The sequence below is a fragment of the Durio zibethinus genome, chromosome 21 (genome assembly GCF_047325235.1).
Source record: "Durio zibethinus cultivar Kanyao isolate XHJ-2024 chromosome 21, ASM4732523v1, whole genome shotgun sequence".
Classification (NCBI taxonomy): Eukaryota; Viridiplantae; Streptophyta; class Magnoliopsida; order Malvales; family Malvaceae; genus Durio; species Durio zibethinus.
This window is the reverse complement of record NC_143182.1, coordinates 11787897-11807446: the sequence shown is the minus strand read 5'-3', so window position 1 is coordinate 11807446 and position 19550 is coordinate 11787897. Positions and strand designations below refer to the sequence as shown.

The 19550-nt window shown below is 28.5% G+C and overlaps 1 pseudogene; it reads left to right on the top strand.

Annotated features, from left to right (window-relative positions):
• The first annotated feature begins 1409 nt into the window (after positions 1-1409).
• Positions 1410-2482, top strand: LOC149512890 (WAT1-related protein At5g07050 pseudogene; annotated as a pseudogene).
• The last annotated feature ends 17068 nt before the right edge of the window (positions 2483-19550 follow it).

The following is a 19550-nucleotide window of genomic DNA, read 5'->3' as shown; positions in this document are numbered from 1 at the left end:
TTATATATAAATTATTATCTTTAAATAATATTGAAATAATTAACTTGTGTAGCTATTATAATGTGCATGGTTATTTTGATCTTGTCAAACTAAATAATGTTTGATTTCTAGTAATACCAAATACAATGATTTTTAGTTACTAAGAATTACTGATTTTAAATTAAATAATGATAAGATCACATTGGTGATAAGATCACCTTGGTGATTAAATTACCATGATGATTTTGAAAATGATATTGAACGCTATCATAGGGTAAAGAGTGTTAAATATATTTGATTTGATTCTCCTTTTTATATCTGGCAAATGGTCTCACATGCTCTCCATCTCAATTTCTAGCAACCTCCTCCGTAATCAGATCAGAAATTTGTTAGTTACTGCTGAAAAGGTAAAATTATTTAGTGAATTATTGACTTCACAGCTATTTGTTTCATTGGATGCATACCTCACTTGTCAGAGCTTTGCTGGGAAGGACATTCTTTTATGTAGGGTTAAAAGACACATCGCCAGCCGCTGCATCTGCCTTGTCCAACTTAATTCCATCAATAACCTTTATAATAGCAGTTTTATGCAGGTAAATCAACAATTAAAGTGAAATCTTATGAGCACATTTTTTTTTCAGACATTGCAAGCTTGTGCAAAGAATCCACGTGTGATTTATCCTTAAAGACCCTTTTTTTAATTATTTTAAACTCTTTGGGGACTGCAACTTTTTGTTTGGTTAATAACATGCAGGATGGAGCCCTTGGACATCTCCAAGCAAAGTGCCCAAGCAAAGGTTGTAGGCACTCTTGTTGCCTTAGCCGGTGCAATAGTAATGACACTTTACAAGGGTTGTGCTGTGATTTCACCACACTTTCAACTCCAACATCGGACTGGAACTTCAAAACTACAATTCAACAAGGACTGGATTAAAGGCTCTCTCATGCTCCTGGTTTCATTCCTTTCACTCTCTGCATTTTATGTTTTACAGGTGATTCAGAATCAATAATATCCCCCTTTTTCTTCCATTAATATAGGATTCTAGCTGTCAGTTACATGGATAAGTCTCATCATTCTTGAAATTATGATCATGTCCCTTAAGTACATGTTCAACATGAATTCTAAACTGATCAATCTGTTAAAGGGAATTGATTGAGTTGATATAGTTTGAATACTTATTTATAAAGTCTAAATTTGAATCCCACTGTTGGTAAATACTTTTGGGAACAATCTTAAAATCCATTGTAAGTTCTTTATGAGGTCTGCAGTTTACTCCGACCCTGGAACGAGAAAGCCTCCCCTTACATTAAACATTTTCGCACAAAAAAAATAAATAAATAAAACACTGATCAATCAATTTGATAGTATATATTTACTTACTGTTAAGTAAAATTTTAACTACTAATATTAACATATAATTCTGCAGACTATGACAGTGAGGAAGTATCCAGCTCCAATGACTCTTACATCATTAACTTGCTTATCAGGGACTTTACTTTCAGCAATCATGGCAGCTGTTCTAGATCATAAAGCATCCTCCTGGGGATTGTCCTGGGACATGAATCTTGTTGCTGTCCTTTATAGTGTAAGCTTTATAAATTCATGATTCATCTTTTCATTTTTTTTTTACCATAAATACTAAAATTAAGCCTACCAATGATATTTACATTGTATCTATAATCCAACATATATATGAGAGATTATTGCAGGGGATTGTCATATCTGGACTTTCAATTTATCTCCAAGCATTAGTGGCACGAACCAAAGGTGCGGTTTTCATTACAGCATTTCGACCTTTGGGGACAGTTATTACCACAGTAATGGCACTGCTTATTTTGGGAGATGTATTGTTTTTGGGAAGGTAACTATGGTCATTTCATTTTTATCACCAATATCATATTTGTCATTTTTAAAAATATAAATAAAAATATTTTTATATATTTATATTATATAATATATTTAAAAATCTATTAAAAAGGTCAATTAATTTGACTGTTTCAATTATTAATTTTAAAATCAAAATTAAAAAATCTAAATCACTTTTTTTAACTTATCATTATCAAAAATGAATTAACCAAATCAATTTGACTAAATTCCATCGATTTTGAGTGATCAAACCGTTTAAAACTAACTTATGGTCATCCTTATGTTTATTAATAAGTGCCTTGAAAATCACTTGTTAAAATAAAAAATTTTCAATAAATTATCATAAATCATCAAATTACCTATCAATTACTACTATATCTACACGTTATAAAAATAATTTTATAAACATGATATTTTTTTATAGAATTGTTAATATTACTTGCTTTTACTTTGACCGTTTCATTTTATAACTGATGATATCTATTTTTCATATTTTATAGTGTTGTGGGAGCTCTTCTGATAATTATTGGTTTGTATTTAACTTTGTGGGGAAAGGAAAAGGAGAAGGAAAAGAAAATGATAGAAGTTACAGCAACAACACCTACTCAGTGCATTGAAATCAGATCAGAAAAGTGATAAACACATGGATTTTGTAGCATTTAAGTAGGGATCAAAATGCTTTACTAGTAATTAGTCATATATTTATAAGGCCTTTGAAATTGTAGCAGTTTCACTTCTTGACTCTTTATAAATAATCAATAAAAATTTTTATGACACATGTTTGAATACATAAAATGCAATGGAGGATGTAAATGCAAAGGTAAGATGATTATGAACATCTTAAAAAATTTTAAAAACTTAAAATAAAAAAAAATTTGCTTAACACCCTAAAAATTATTTTAGACACTTCTAAAAAAGCTTTTTATTAATATTGATGTTTAGCACATGCGTAATGCACGTATAATTCTTATTTCTAAAATTTCATTTCAATAAATAATTGTTTTACTATGATAATAATGATAAATACTCGTTAGCATTGAATTAATCCTTATTTTGAAGTGAAAAAATATTAAGCAAAATAAGTTTGATCAATATTTTGAAAAAGATTTATTTAGTACATGTTCTTAAGTTTTATTATTTTTGGTACTAAATAAATAATATGATTTTCAAAGTTTAAACAAATCTTTCTTTATGTTTTCTTATTTCTCAAATCAAAACTGTCTTTAAAGATTATTTATTTGAGCTTAAATGAAAGTCAAATTGTTGTTTTTAAAGTAAACTTATTCATTTTAGACTTAATACAATTTTAATAATATTAGTTTTGAGAAATAAATTAACTTAAGAAAGTTGTTTTACAAGAACAAAGTTTTTCAATGTTGAACTTGTTTTATTTTTTTTTGTATTAATTCACAAAGCTTTAATATTTAAATTTTATATGGTTTGAAAGCTCTTTGAGTTTACTTTCTAATGGATCAAACAAAATCAAAATCCAAATTTTATAAGTAAAGATTTTGAATTTTTACTAGACACTTTGCAGTTATCTAAAAATTGCACAAATGGTAGTTTTGAAAACTCACTATAATTCGTAAAAAATGAATTAGGTCATGAATTTAAATGGATAAAAAGCCCTTTAAGTCTAGTTTTTAAATCTTCAAACGATTTTTTATTTGGATTTGTATAACTCAAAATATGATCAAATTAGTAAGTAGAGTGCAGAAGAGGAAACAACTATCCAGCTTTGATAGGATCAATCCCCTTAAGGAATAGATCGATTGATTTTTCTTACAAAAGCATTTTTTGTGTTAAAAAGGCAAAAAGGAATCGATCACCCCTTTGAACCAATCAATCCCCTACATAAAAGGATCAATTAGGTCTTGTTTTTCAAGTGTAGACACCCAATTTGGACCAGGCCCGGATCAATTAGGCCTGGTCCAAATGGGTTGTTCTGCTTTTTTTTTTTTATTATTTTTGTATTTTATATTTTATTTTTATTTTATATTTTATATATATATTTCTTTTCTTTTAAGTATTTCTTATTTATTTATTTATTTATTATTACTATTTATTAATATATGTATATCTTTATTTTTTTTTCTTCTTTTCTTTCTTTTTCTTTCTTTTCTGTTAATATTTATATATATATATATTATTTATCTAGTTATATATTTATTTATTCATTTATATATTATAATTTATCTATTATTATGATTTTTTTATTTATCTTGTAATATTTTTTATTTATCTTATAATTTTTTTTCTAATTATCTATTAATATTTTTTTATTTTTATTTATTTATCTGATTTTTTTTTTTTTTTTTGGGCTGAGATTGAACTTGTTGAAGAATCCTACTGTGAATGAGGATTCAATCAGAATCCAGATTGGATTCAAAGATTGAATCCCCATCCAAAAAGGAATAGGGATTGATCAGAAACTCTTCTGATCAATCCCTATAAATAGGTACTGGAACAGAAGCAAAAAAGGAGAGAGAAAAAAAGAGTACTGGTTGAGAGAAAAGGTAGACACAGAGAAGATTTAAAGGCTAAGAAGGTTCTGGTGCGTTTAGAACAACTCTAGGAATCAACAGGAATTTTCAGAGAATTTTTGTGATTTTTTTTTCTGGGAATTTTTGAAAAATTCTAGATTCTGGTTGAATTTTTCGGTGAATGTTAAATTTTTCGACAACTATTCCGATCAAGTTTGAAGTTTTCGGTCAACTTTCCAGTTTTCAATAACATTTCTAGAAACCAATCAGTTTTTCGACGAACTTCCGACGAAAAACTCAGATTTCGGCAAAAATTTTCAGAATCCGATGAATATTCAACCGGAGTTCTTTGGGTATTCTAGAGAAAATGAAGAGAAGAGGAAGGAAGAGAGAGAAGGAGGAGGCTCGATCTGCTGAAATAACAAAGGAATCAGCCTTATATACCCTCCCAAAATGATACCGTTTTTGTGTTAAGTAAACTAAAAGATCTGTGCGTTTTGCCAAGATCCGACCTGACCCGAACGTCGACTCGCGCGTGACCCGCCTTTTCGAACCATTAGCCGAGCCGAGCCGACACCTCGAGCCGCGTCTCCGAGTCATTTTTCGTCCTTGAGCCAAGCCGAGCCGAGCCGTTCCCAGGTTTTTTTTATATTTTTTTATTATTTATTATTTATTATTATTATATTATGATTGTTTAATATTTTTTTTATTTATTTTCATTATTTTATTTTATTTATTTATTTTATTTTCTCTAAATAAAATTAAAAAAAAACAAAAAAAAAATTTTGAGGAAAAGTTGAAAGTATCAATTTTTCTTAAGAATAAAATTTTTAAAAAAAGATTTTTTTGAGGAAAAGTTGAAAGTATCCATTTTCTTCGAAATTAAAAATTTCAAAAAAATATTTTTAGGGAAAAGTTGAAAGTATCAATTTTTCTCGAAATTAAAGTTTTCAAAAAAATATTTTTAAAGTTTCCAAAAATATTTTGGGGAAAAGTTGAAAGTATCAATTTTTCTCTCGAAATTAAAATTTTTAAAAAATATTTTAGGGAAAAGTTAAAAGTATCAATTTTCTCTGCACAAAAGCAGTCATTTTTTTCTTCTTCCTTTTTATTTTCTTTTTAAATAATCTGACGATAGAGCCTCTGCAAGTGAAACAGTAGTTTTCTTGCATACTCTTGAGGTGAGGGGATTTTTTCAATTTTTTGCTAAAAGTATTAGAGTCAATTGAGAATAATTTCCAACAACTAATTACTTGGTAAATTTTTAAGGCTTATTGGATAACATAAAATTAAGCTGATACTATCTTTCGATGGGCATTGTAAGGGTGCTATAACCTTCCTCACACGTAACCGAACTCTCGAACCCTGTTCTGATTAGTAGACTCGAACCTATTCTTGTAGGAACCCTTAAACTTAGGTGTTCCCTGAAAGGATAGATTCATTAGGTGGCCAATCGTACCTAGATAAAAAAGATTGGTGACGACTCCTTTAAGTCAATGTCTAGCGATAAATCTTCGGATCTAAACGTTATGATAGCTTGACAACTCCACTAGGGAATCTGAGAGTCAAGCCAGCAAATAAATTTGTGTTATCCAAAAGCCCAATAAAATTGAACCTTTTTGTATAGATTTTTTGTTCATTCATGTTTATTTACTTTATTAATTATGTCATTCATATGCATATGCATAACATGAGCTCTATACCCGAGCTCCATCCCTCTAGGAGGGAGTAAAGTACCTATTGCTTTCGTGAGGTCTAATGCTTTCGCAGTGGCTAGCGAAATACTGCCACTCAAATTGAACCTTTTTCGCTCGTAGCCTGTAATGGGTGAGGATTAGGGTGTTTTACTAGTCTGTGATGGACAAAGATGTAAGGAGCAATTTGAAAACCTTTAGATTTTAACCTTGAACTACATATAGTAAACCTTAGAAGTGCCTAAACCTAAGATAGAGCCCTTTCTACCCAATGATAGATATACCTTGAAATTAGGACACAAAAAAGGTGTTTATCTAATCATTTTGATTGTTTGACTTTATGCGTCATTTTCATTATCATATGTAACATTATGCATCAGCATCACTTTCATTTCATCCATGAAACTAACTATGTTGTTTGTCTGATTTTATGCATCTGCATTATTTTCATGATCATGTTTTAACACAATCATTTGCATCCATTTCATATTAGATTTCATTCGGGAAAATGTACATTTCATTCGTGCATCAAAGTATCATACATAAAGCATAGCATAACATTTTTAATCATAATTGTGTTACTAAAGGTTCAAGGATAGCTCCATCTAGCGAGAACCCTACCCATCGATACAACACAAGATCTAGAGCCAGACAAATGGAGCAAAAAAATTTTCACAGATTTGAAAAGATAGAAAAAGCACAGGAGAAAATTAAAAGTGAGTTGAACAAGATTCTGAATGCTCTCAATAAGCTGAATAAGGGAAAAAGAGTTGAAGACAATACAAGCCAACAAGTTCCTCCATTGCAAGAAGTGGCTAACCCTTTGTATCCTCCAGGTTTTGGCCCACCTCAAGCCCAGTATGCTCAAGAGGTTCCACCGCAACACTTCACATATCCAACATATCCTGAAATACCGTCAGCTTCCAACCCAGGGTATTATAATAGCTATGTAAATCCTGTCTTTACTGAAAAAGTAGTAGAACCAATTTCTGATCTAGATGATTTGAAAGAAAAGGAGAAAGAAAAAATAAGAGTGAAAACTTAGAAAAGCTCTAAGATTAGTATGCTAGAACAAAGGCTACGGGCTGTGAAAGGATTTGATTTCTATGGTTCAGTTGATGCTGCTGGGCTCTGCTTAGTCCCTGATGTGGTCATTTTTCATAAGTTCAAAGTACCAGAATTTAAAAAATATAATGGTACGAAGTACCCGAAAACCCACATCACCATGTATTATCAGAAAAATGGTAGCTCATTCTCATGATGAAAAACTCTTGATGCATGTCTTTCAGGATAGCCTTACAAGCTCAGCGGCCAAGTGGTATGTTCAGCTAGACAAAACCCACATTCGCTCTTGGAGCGATATGACTGATGACTTCATCAGTCAATATCGACATATTATCGATTTGGCCCCTGATCGTTTGTCTTTACAGAACCTAAAAAAAAAAGGCAAATGAGTTTTTAAAAACTATGCCCAGAGGTGGAGGGATATTGCTTCTCAAATACAGCCTCCTCTGATTGAGAAAAAAACTACGGTGTTATTTGTCAGTACTTTGAAATCTCTCTATTATGAAAAGATGATAGGGAATGCAACAAAGAATTTTACCGACATGGTGATATCTGAAGAAATTATTGAAAGTGCCATAAAAAATGGCAAGTTGAAAGGAGGAGAAACCAAGAAGGCATCAGAAAAGAAAGAAACTGAAGCTCAAGCTGTGAGTTTTGATAGACAATAATTCAGGGGTTATCAACCCTATCCATCCTAAGGTTACTCTCCATACTATCCTGCTATGAATAATGCCCCATCCTACCCATACCAGCTAGTTCCACAACCACCTTATTCATCCACACACCGATCAATTTTTAGCCCTCAAGATCTTACATATAGCCTCAACATTCAAGCTTCTGCAAGAACCCAAATTCACCCTACTAACCCAGCAAGTGGTTCACGAGAACAATGGACTACTCGAGAAAAACTTATATTTGATCCAATCCTCATAACTTATATAGAGTTATATCGAAAACTCTATAATAGCCACTTAATTACCCCTAGCCATGTGGAGCCACTTAAGCCACCCTATCCTAAGTGGTACGATCCTACAGCCTACTGCGACTACCACTATGGAATTACTGGTCATTCTACTGAAAATTGCACTGCTTTAAAGCTTAAGGTGCAACGGTTGATCAATGATGGAATGATAAGTTTTGATCAAGGAAAAGTAACAACACCTGATGTTAGTGCTCTGAGTGACAATCAAGAACATATTGGTCAGAAAGGGTCCGGAGAGTCACAATGAATTGAGGGGCAAGATGTCAATAGGGATTCTTCACCTGATCGCATAGGGGGACAATTTTAAAGAATGGAGATAAGGCTGGTTGAAGGTTTTTTTTATCATTTTAGGATTTCTTTTTGAGTAATGTTAGATTTCTTTTTGCCATATGACTTCACTTGTTATCATTTTAATAAAGGCAAGTTAATGCATTTCATTACATTTTCTCTTTCACTCGACCATTATTACATGTTTTGTTACCTTTCATAACTTTACATTCCCATTCTCAAATTTCAGATGATGAGTATTTAGACAATGATAATAATAATTTCAGGATTTAATTTTGAGAACTCATCCACATTAATATGTGGAGATCATTTGAGCAAAAAAGTAAGCTGTTACCAGAGGTGAAATGGATATGTCTTGAAGATGTGTAATCTTTTATACAGATTCATAAGCTTTGTTCAATAGATGATGTTCAAGAAAAGTATTCACAATTGAGATGAAAAATAGCCATCTTTCTTTTACCACTCGAAAAACCATTCATTGCTACCCCTTTAAACCTATTATGATTTCTTTTTCTAAAGAACCCCAACCAAGGATCACCTTCTACACTAGAGGGTAATTTTTGAAAAAAAAAGCACAAAAGGTCTCAAAGATGGAAAGAGAAAAAAAAGTAAAAGAAAAAAATGCCACACATGATTTGGGGTAAAGTAATGAGAATCCTTTGTGTGAGGAAAGAAAAAATGGTGAAATGAAGTAGGGGCAAAATGCCAAGTTGCATCAAATGATCCTTCGATCTTGAACCTTTTTAATATATGTTTTGAGCCTATTATATCCATTTCTTTTATGACCCCTCACCTTGACCTACATTACAAACTTGAAAAGCCCATTTAGATCAAGTTTGAATGCTTAACTTGAATGATTATATGTTGAGCGAAAGCACGCTCATGATGAAATAATGGAATCATGCTACATTGCTCTAAAGTTAGATGTGTGAAAGATATCAACAATGGATGAAAAATGAGAAAAAAAAGAAAGAAAGAATAAAAAATGAAAAAATGAAAAAAGAGATTCAAATTGAAAACTTGAAAGGGTGATTTTGGTATAAAAAGATCCAGGTCAAATGGCTCACATAGATGAAAGATCAGAGATATCTGAAGATCTCTCAAAGATGGGGCAAAGTTCGCCAAACTCAAAATGACTCCAACAATAAATGAAATGAGTTTTTAAAAAAGAATCCTAGATTAATGTTGAGAATTATCTGAATCTTCATCGTTTGGACATACCATTCATCCCTATGACATGTATCCAATTTATTTCCTTTCCCATTTGTTTTGTACCAAAATAGATTTTCATTGATTATCTTTACCATAATTCACCTTATGTTCTCTTATTGTTACACCTCTAGAATAAATTGAGAAAATACTTGATTGCATTGTATTTGTCAAGAATTGAAATGATAATGAATGAATGAATATGTGCTTAAAAGAGTCTTGCATTCATTGAAAAAGAAATCTAAGATGATGGTGGTAACAAAATGAAGAAACGGTAGAAATCTAAAAGAGATGATTTGAAAGGATATATGATGATGAAGAATATGATTGGACAATAAAATGAAGATGGGGCAAATCTAAAAAAGTGGTATAACCAAGTGATAAGTATAAGGATGAATTGGTCGATATGACTTGCAAGTTATGATTGAATGATGAAAATAACCAGTGGACAAAGTTTGTTTTGGAATGGTTAATGCTGAGACACCTATGAGTAATGACCTAGTGATGGTGGATGAAACTTGTTCTGATATTTGTTAGTGCTGAGAAGTCCATGAATGGTGGTCAAGTGATGATCGATTGATGAAACTTGTTCCAAAGTATTGAGAAACTGAACAAGGAAGACATGCGAAATAGTGAAGTTTTGAGAGCCATATCACCACAATTATTTAGAATTTTGTTACATAGACATTCGTATTACATGCATCATGGTAGAATCGTCGTTTGAATAGTACATGCATATAATTTGATGAATTAAACTTTGTATGGACATGCATGGCACTATGAGAATATAAGTCACCGCATTTGCATCATTAAGAAGGCATTTGCATCTTTGGTCATAACATTCATTCATGCAAATTGTTGAGTCACTTGAAAAGAAATTGTGAATATTTTGATGAGAATTTTTGAGAACTCAAATAAGAATCTTTAAGTTTCAAAATGAAAATCTTTGAGAAGTGAAACCCTAAAGTTCGTTGAATGTGAATCTTCGAACAAATGAAAAGTTTTGAACTTTTGGATGTGAATCTCCAAAATACAAAGCTTCATTTTTTAGATATGAATTTCTAATGTTTTAAATGAGAACTTTTGAACTTAGATGCGAAACTCTAAGTTTTATTACATGTGAGCCTTTGAACTCAAATGAGAAGCTTTGAATTTTTGGATGTGAATCTCCAAAATTCAAATGAAAAGCTTTAGATTTTTGGATTTGAATTCCAAGTTTGCCAAATGAGAATCTTTGAAAAAAAAGCCTTGAACTTTTGGATGTGAATCTCCAAAATTCAAATGAGGAACTTTAATGTGAGTCTTGCAAGTTGCAAATACAAATCTTGAGATCTTGCAAATTTGAATAAAACTGAAATTTTGAGAATCAAATTTCAGTAAATTCTTACGAAGTTGAAAGGTTCTTGTGAATTTGAACCTATGAATGTGAACTCAAATTGTGAATCTTTCAGTTCCTATTACAAAATTTCTTCAATCACGATCTGTAACTCTTTTGGACATGATTTTCAAGGAACCATTTACTTTTCAAAGTCGTGGTGCCTCTGTTTAGAGGAGCAATTTATTTTTCAAAGTCGTGGTACCTCTGTTTAGAGGAGTAATTTATTTCTCAAAGTCGTGGTTGCCTCTATTTAGAGGAGCAATTTACTTTTTAAAGTCATAGTGCCTCTGTTTAGAAAAGCAATTTACTTTTTAAAGTCGTGGTGCCTCTGATTAGAGGAGCATTTTATTTTTTCAAAGTCATTGAACCTCTGATTAGAGGAGCATTGTTTATTCATTTTCAAAGTTGTTGAGCCTCTGATTAGAGGAGCATTGTTTATTCATTTTCAAAGTCGTTGAGCCTATGCTTAGAGGAGCCTTGATCAAATCCTAAACACAAAAAAAAAAAAAATAATGAAAAAAAAGGGTCAAGTTGAGTTTTGAATGGGTGTCTATGTTTTTGCGCAATTTCTGTTTCACAGAAAATATGCAAAGAGGGACAGCTGTAGACACCCAATTTAGTCCAGGCCCGGATCAATTGGGCTTGGTCCAAATGGGTTGTTCTGTTTAGTTTTTTTTTATTTTTGTATTTTATATTTTATTTTTATTTTATATTATATATATATTTCTTTTCTTTTAAGTATTTCTTATTTATTTATTTATTATTACTATTTATTAATATATGTATATCTTTATTATTATTTTTTTTCTTCTTTTCTTTCTTTTTCTTTATTTTCTGTTAATATTTATATATATATATTTTATTTATCTAGTTATATATTTATTTATTCATTTATATATTATAATTTATCTATTATTATGATTTTTTTATTTATCTTGTAATATTTTTTATTTATCTTATAATTTTTTTTCTAATTATCTATTAATATTTTTTTTATTTATCTGATTTTTTTTCTTTTTTTTTGGGGTTGAGATTGAACTTGTTGAAAAATCCTACCGTGAATGGGGATTCAATCAGAATCCAGATTGGATTCAAAGATTGAATCTCCATCCAAAAAAGAATAGGGATTGATCAAAAACTCTTCTGATCAATCCCTATAAATAGGTACTAGAATAGAAGCAAAAAAAGAGAGAGAAAAAAAGAGTATTGGTTGAGAGAAAAGGTAGACACAAAGAAGATTTAAAGGCTAAGAAGGTTTTGGTACATTTAGAACAGCTCTAGGAATCAGCAAGAATTTTCGAAGAATTTTTGTGACCTTTTTTCTAGGAATTTATGGAAAATTTTAGATTTCGGTTGAATTTTTCGACGAAGGTTTAATTTTTCGATGACTATTCTGGCCAAGTTTGAAGTTTCCTACCAACTTCCTAGTTTCCGACAATATTTCCAGAAATCGATCAATTTTTCGACGAACTTCCGACGAAAAACTCAGATTTCGGTGAAAATTTCTAAAATTCGGTAATTATTCAACCGGAGTTCTTCAGGTATTCTAGAGAGAAGGGAGAGAAGAGGAAGGAAGAGAGAGAGGGAGGAGGCTCGGTCTACTAAAACAACAAAGAAATCAGCCTTATATACCCTCTCAAAACGACATCGTTTTTACGTTAAGTAACCCAGAAGATCCGCGTATTTTACCAAGATCCGACCCGACCCGAGCGTCGACCCGCTTTCGACCTACGCGTGACCTGCCTCTCCGAGCCGTTAACCGAGCCGAGCCACGTCTCCGAGCCATTTTTCTTCCTTGAGCCAAGCCGAGCCGTAAGCCAAGCCGTTCTCAAGTTTTTTTTTTCGTTTCTTTTTATTATTTTTATTATTTACTATTATTATATTAGGATTATTTAATATTTTTTTTCTATTTTTTATTTATTTTATTTATTTATTTTATTTTTTCTAAATAAAATTAAAAAAAACAAAAAAAAATATTTTTGAGGAAAAGTTAAAAGTATCAATTTTCCTTAAGAATAAAATTTTCAAAAAAAGGTTTTTTTGAGAAAAAGTTGAAAGTATCCATTTTTCTCGAAATTAAAAATTCCAAAAAAATATTTTTAGGGAAAAATTGAAAGTATTAATTTTCCTTAAGAATAAATTTTCAAAAAAAGTTTTTTTTTTGAAGAAAAGTTGAAAGTATCAATTTTTCTCGAAATTAAAGTTTTCAAAAAAATATTTTTGGGGAAAAGTTGAAAATATCAATTTTTCCTGCACAAAAGCAGTTATTTTTTTCTTCTTCCTTTTTATTTTCTTTTTAAATAATTCGACGATAGAGCCTCTGCAAGTGAAACAATAGTTTTCTTGTATACTCTTGAGGTGAGGGGATTTTTTCAATTTTTTGCTAAAAGTATTAGAGTCAATTGAGAATAATTTTCAACAACTAATTACTTGGTAAATTTTTAAGGCTTATTGGATAACACAAAATTAAGCTGGTACTATCTTTCGATGGGCATTGTGAGGGTGCTATAACCTTCCTCACATATAACCGAACTCCCGAACCCTGTTCTGGTTAGTAGACAAAAACCTATTCCTATAGGGACCCTTAAACTTAGGTGTTCCCTGAAAGGATAGATTCATTAGGTGGCCAATCGCACCTAGATAAAAAAGATTGGTGGCGACTCCTTTAAGTCAATGTCTAGCAATAGATCCCAAGATCTAGACGTTATGACACCAAGCATGAAATGGGTAGTAAAACATGAACCAATCGATCCCCTCATGGAAGGGATCAATCGAGTATCCCTTGTAACAACTCCAACGGGTAGTTTTTCAAGCTTTCAATGGTTATTTTCTTCTCCCAAGCATCCCTAACGGCTAACTCTTCAATCTCTCTATATATTAGCCACTCCAACACACCAAAAATATTGATGATTCAAGAGAGCAAGATCAATAAAGCTATATATTCATTTTCTCAAGAGTTTTAGAGCTTTAAAGTCTATATTTTTGTATTTGTTGTATCCAAATCATTGTTGTTCATTCATCAAATTTCTTTGTACTTTATTAGGCAAACACTTAGCCTTTGAGAGATATTTTAAGTTTGCATTTTTATTAAGTGATATTGTAATCAATAGGTGAGGTATCTTCTTAAATTTGTGGGATTGAGAGGTTGCTAATTAGCATAGAAAGTAGAGAGTGTAAGGTTTTTATCTTAATCCTTAGAGAGAAAAAGATAGGGTTGTATTTTCAATTCAAAAATAGTGGATTGAAGCCTTAGTGTGAACAACCAAGTGAAAGGACGTAGGTGCCTTATGGAGAATGATAGAACTTCTATAAATCCTTATGTGTGATTTTTCTATCCTTATCTCTTTATTTTAATTATAGTTTATATTTGCTTCAAGTTCATCAATTTGTTGTCATTTGCATTATATTGTGATATTAATTTTAATTTTTCATTCAATTATTTCGAAATCATTGTTTGGGATTTGGAGAAATCCAATTCGCCCCCGCTTGGATCACCATATTATTTAAAAAGCTAACAATTAGTATCAGAGCTTTGGTCTCTTTTTGTAAGTTTAACCACCTTGAGTAAAGATTTTATAACTCAATTTAAGTTTCAAGATGGTGAGGAAGTCCTGGAAGCTCCCATATTCGATAAATATGAATTTTGTGAATGGAGAATAAAGATGAAGGTGTTCGTAATGGCCCATGATTTTAAAGTTTGGAATGTGATAGAGAAAAGGCTTGGAATTCCTTCAAATGAGGCAAATTATATAAGACAAGTGATAGATGATGCAAAGCCAAGTGCATTTTTTATGGAGCTCTTGACTTCCACAACTTCAACTTGGTTTTAAATTGCTACACTTCAAATAAAATATGGAGGAAGTTGGATGAGCTACATGAAAGATAAATTTTTAACCAAAATGCATCATGTCTTATGGCTCTTGAAGAGTTTAAGGTAACCTCTAACTTAATTGATTCAAATTCATATACTTTTGATGAATTACAAGATACTTTTGATGAGTTAGTTATGGAATTTGAATCAATGAGAATGAAACATAACAAAATGATTTCAAAGTTGAATGTAGAGAATAAGTTTTTGATGAATGCAAAATTTGGTTTAGAAAAAGAAAATAAAATGGTGAAAATAGATTTAGAAACCTCTCAAAGTAGAAATGAATTTTTAGAAAATGAAAATATTGATTTGAAAAAGAAATTTGATGAATTGATGAATGAAAAACAAAAGCTTTTAAAGAGCTTATTAAGTACTAAAATGATTAAATGTAATTTTTATCATTTTCATGGTCATACTACACATACTTGTCCTATAAAAAGAAAAGTTTCATTTAGAGTTAAGCAAGTATGGGTTCCAAAAGGAACAAGAGACTTGGTGACTAACTCTCAAGGACCCAATGCAATTTGGGTAACAAAAATCAAATGAGATTGTCTCTTGTAGGTAGGCCAAAGCAAGGAGTGACAATGTGAGATTGAAGATTGAATACTCTAGACACACAATGGAGATGGGCAACTTCTAAACTTTTATTTGAAGAAAAATTGAATTTGGTTACCTATTCTTGATGAAATTTATGAATGCTTGATTGATTATACAAAATTTGACTGAAATTGATTACAAGACATATGTTGCTTAATCTTGAGAAAATACGAGCTTGAATTGAGTATGCATTTTTTTTTAATGTATGATTTTGATATATTCCTCATGCTTGTTGATATTGTGTTTAATGCTTAAGATATATTTTATATATGCTTGATGTGATTAGGTTATGTGCTTAATTGTTTTTATGTTTATGCATAAACTTAGAGGGAGCACTCAAAGCTTAATAATTTTGAAATTTTATGTTTTGCTTTGAAAATAATTTTCACTAGAGTCAAGCTTTAAAATATGAAATATTGTTTTAGCAAGTTTTTAAATAGAAATGAATTTGAATATCTTGAATTCAATGATTTGAACTTGCTCAAACAAAGAAAACTTGATAACTTGCAATAGTTTTAATTTTTCACAAGCGTTACATGCAAGTTTTAAAAGATTGTTGAGCTTAAAATATCAAATCTTGTTTTTTGAACATTTATGGGCATAAAAACCTTTTGGACTTTTTCAAAATGTGATAAAAAAATTTTCAAATGGTTTGAAGAGCTTAAATGTGTGTTTAAATATATTTGCCCATCTTAATAACCTTTTTCAAGGAAATATGAGATTAAAAGTTAATTTTTTTATTTTCTTGTTTCTAATGTCAAATGACCACTTGAACAACTTTATTTTGTCATTTGAAACTTGTTGGAAAGGTTCAAGATAGTTAAAAATGAGCTTGACTAGTTTTGAGATTTATTAAGGTATTTTTCAAGCAAAAATAAGTTTTAAAGTACAAATATCAAAATCCTAGACACATATTAAGCTTTGAATAATTTATCCTATGGTATTTTTTATAAATATATTTGTTTGAATGATTTTGGCATGGTGAAAATGACTTTGTGATTTTTATACATATTGATTTGTGATTGTTGAACATGCCTATATGACCATGATGTTTAAAATTGCTAAATTTGTTTATAATGCTTGGATCTTATGAATTCTTTAAACTTGATTGTGTTAGAAAGTGTAAGGTTTCTATTTTAATCCTTAGAGAGAAAAAGATAGGGTTACATTTTCAATTGAAAATAGTAGATTGAAGCCTTGGTATGGACAACCAAAAGAGAAGACATAAGTGCCTTGTGGAGAAAGATCAAACTTCTATAAATCCTTGTGTTTGATTTTTTTATCCCTATCTTTTTATTTTGATTATAGTTTATATTTGCTTCAAGTTCATTAATTTGTTGTCATTTGCATTATATTGTGATATTAATTTTAATTTTCAATTCAATTATTTTAAAATCATTGTTTGAAAAATTTTTGAAGAAATTCAATATACCCCCTCTTAAATCACTATCCCACCTAAAAAGCTAAAAATACTAATAATTTAATTTTAATTTTGATATAATATAAGTAAAATTTTATAACTTCTTATATAATTTTAATTTCAATAACTTTTAATAAAATTTTGATAACCTCTAATACAATTTTGGTAACTTATAATATAATTTTGGTAACCATTATACAATTTTGATAATCTTCAATAAAATTTTGATAACCTTTTAATGTAATTTTAGTAACCTTTTGACAAATTATGATATATTTGTGATGATTATTGATCAAATCTAAGTCATTATATTTTTAGTAATAGATATATGAGGAAATAGTGGGTTTAGTTTTAATATAAGATAATTTTCTTTTCATATAATAACATTATTCTTTGGTTCAAATTTAGAAATTTGTTCACTAAATTTTTTTATTGAAAAAGTTTATGATAGGTTTATTCTAACCTCCCAAGATGAAATTTCTAGTTTTGTTTTTTTTAATAACCAAATTTCAATTCATGATAACTTTAAATATGAAAAAAAAAATTATCAATGATTAACAATTAAATTATGATAAATTTACTATTATGTTATTAGCGATTTACAACAAAACTAGCAATGATATATCGTTAAATTATCAATAATTTATTATTAAATTAACATTTATTTATCATTAATTTATGAATGATTTACTACTAAATTATACATGATTTATTACTAAATTATTGATGATTTGTTATAAAGTTATAATTAATTTACTATTAATTTATCAATTATTTTTTACAAAATCATCAATGATTAACTAATTTACTACCAATTATTACCAATTTACAACTAATTTATTAATGACTTTTTATTAAGTTATCAACAATTTACATCTAAATTATCAATGAAACTATCACTAATTTATTACTAAATTAACCATGATTCATTATCAATTTATCACTTATTTATATTAAATTATTTATAATTTACTATTAAGTTATTATTAATTAACTACTAAGTTATATTTATTTACTTTTAAGTTTATCATGATTAACTATTAAATTATCATTAATTTACTACTAAGCTATTTATGATTTACTACTAAATTTATTAATTAATTACTATTAAACTAAAATTAATTTATTATTATGTTATCACTAATTTACTACTAAATTATCATTGATTTATTATTAAATTATCAATTATTAATTACTAAGTTATTACTTATTTTTTATTAATCTATCATTGATTTGCTAATATACTGTATGCATTTACAAATATGAAACATGAAATTAAAAAATCCACTAATAATATATGAAATAATTTTCTTTTTATATAATAACATTATTATTTTATTCAAGTTTAAAATTTTTTCACTAATTTTTTATTGAATAGATTCATACTAAGTTTATCTTAACTCTCAAAATAAAAGTTTTGACTTTGTTTCTACTAGTAACCGGTATATAATCTGGAGTAACTTCAAGTAGAAAAAAAGATATCAATGATTAACATTAAATTATAAGTTATTTACTACTAAGTTATAAATGATTTATTACTAAATTATCAATGATTTACTACTAATTTATAAATAATTTGCCATTAAATTATGAATGATTTATCATTAAATTGTTTGTGATTTACCATTAAATTATTAATAATTTATTATAAAGTTATAATTGATTTACTAATAACTTACCGATTATTTACAAAAAAATTATCAATGATTAACTGATTTAAATTATCACTGATTTACAACTAAGTTATTAGTAATTTACTATTACGTTATTAGTGATTTACTACTAAGTTATTATTGATTTACTATTATATTTTATATATTTAATATTATTTAATTATTGATTTACTACTTAATTTTTAATTATATATTATAAAATTATCATCAATTTATCACTAAATTATCTATGAGTCAACACCAAATATTATCGATTTATATTAAATTATATACGATTTACTATTAAGTTATCACTAATTAACTATTATATTATCAGTGGTTTAATACTAAGTTATACAAAATTACTTTTAAGTTTTCGACGATTTTTAATTATTTACTACTAATTTATAATTGATTACTAGTAAATTATTTATGATTTACTACTATCAATTAATTACTATTAAATTAAAATTAATTTACTATTAAATTATTATTAATGTATTATTAAGTTATTATTAATTTATTACTAAATTATTAATAATTAACTAATAAGTTATTCTTAATTAAGTAGTATATTATTATATATTTACAACTATATTATAATTGATTTTCCATTAAAGTGTTATACATTTATTAATGTATTATTACTAATTTACTAAAAGTTATCAATTATTAATTACTAAATTATCATTCATTCACTATTAAAATATTACTAATTTTTTACTTAATTATCGATAATTACTATTAAGATTAAAATTTTCAATAATTAATTACTAAGTTATTAATTATATACTATTATGTTATCATTGATTTGTATATATCCAAAAGAAAACTGCTATAATGTATGCTAGAAGATGTCAATAAAGAAATAAGGAAAAGTTCAAGTGTAAATGATTTAAAAAGTATAAGTAAATATTCTTAATTTACTATCAATAGTTTAACATATAATAATATGTTAAAATCATAACTTTTGTACTGATGCAAATATTAAAATTAAATTAAATAAATATATGCAATATATATTAAGTCAACATTTTAAAAATATTCTTGAAATTTTTTAGTTTA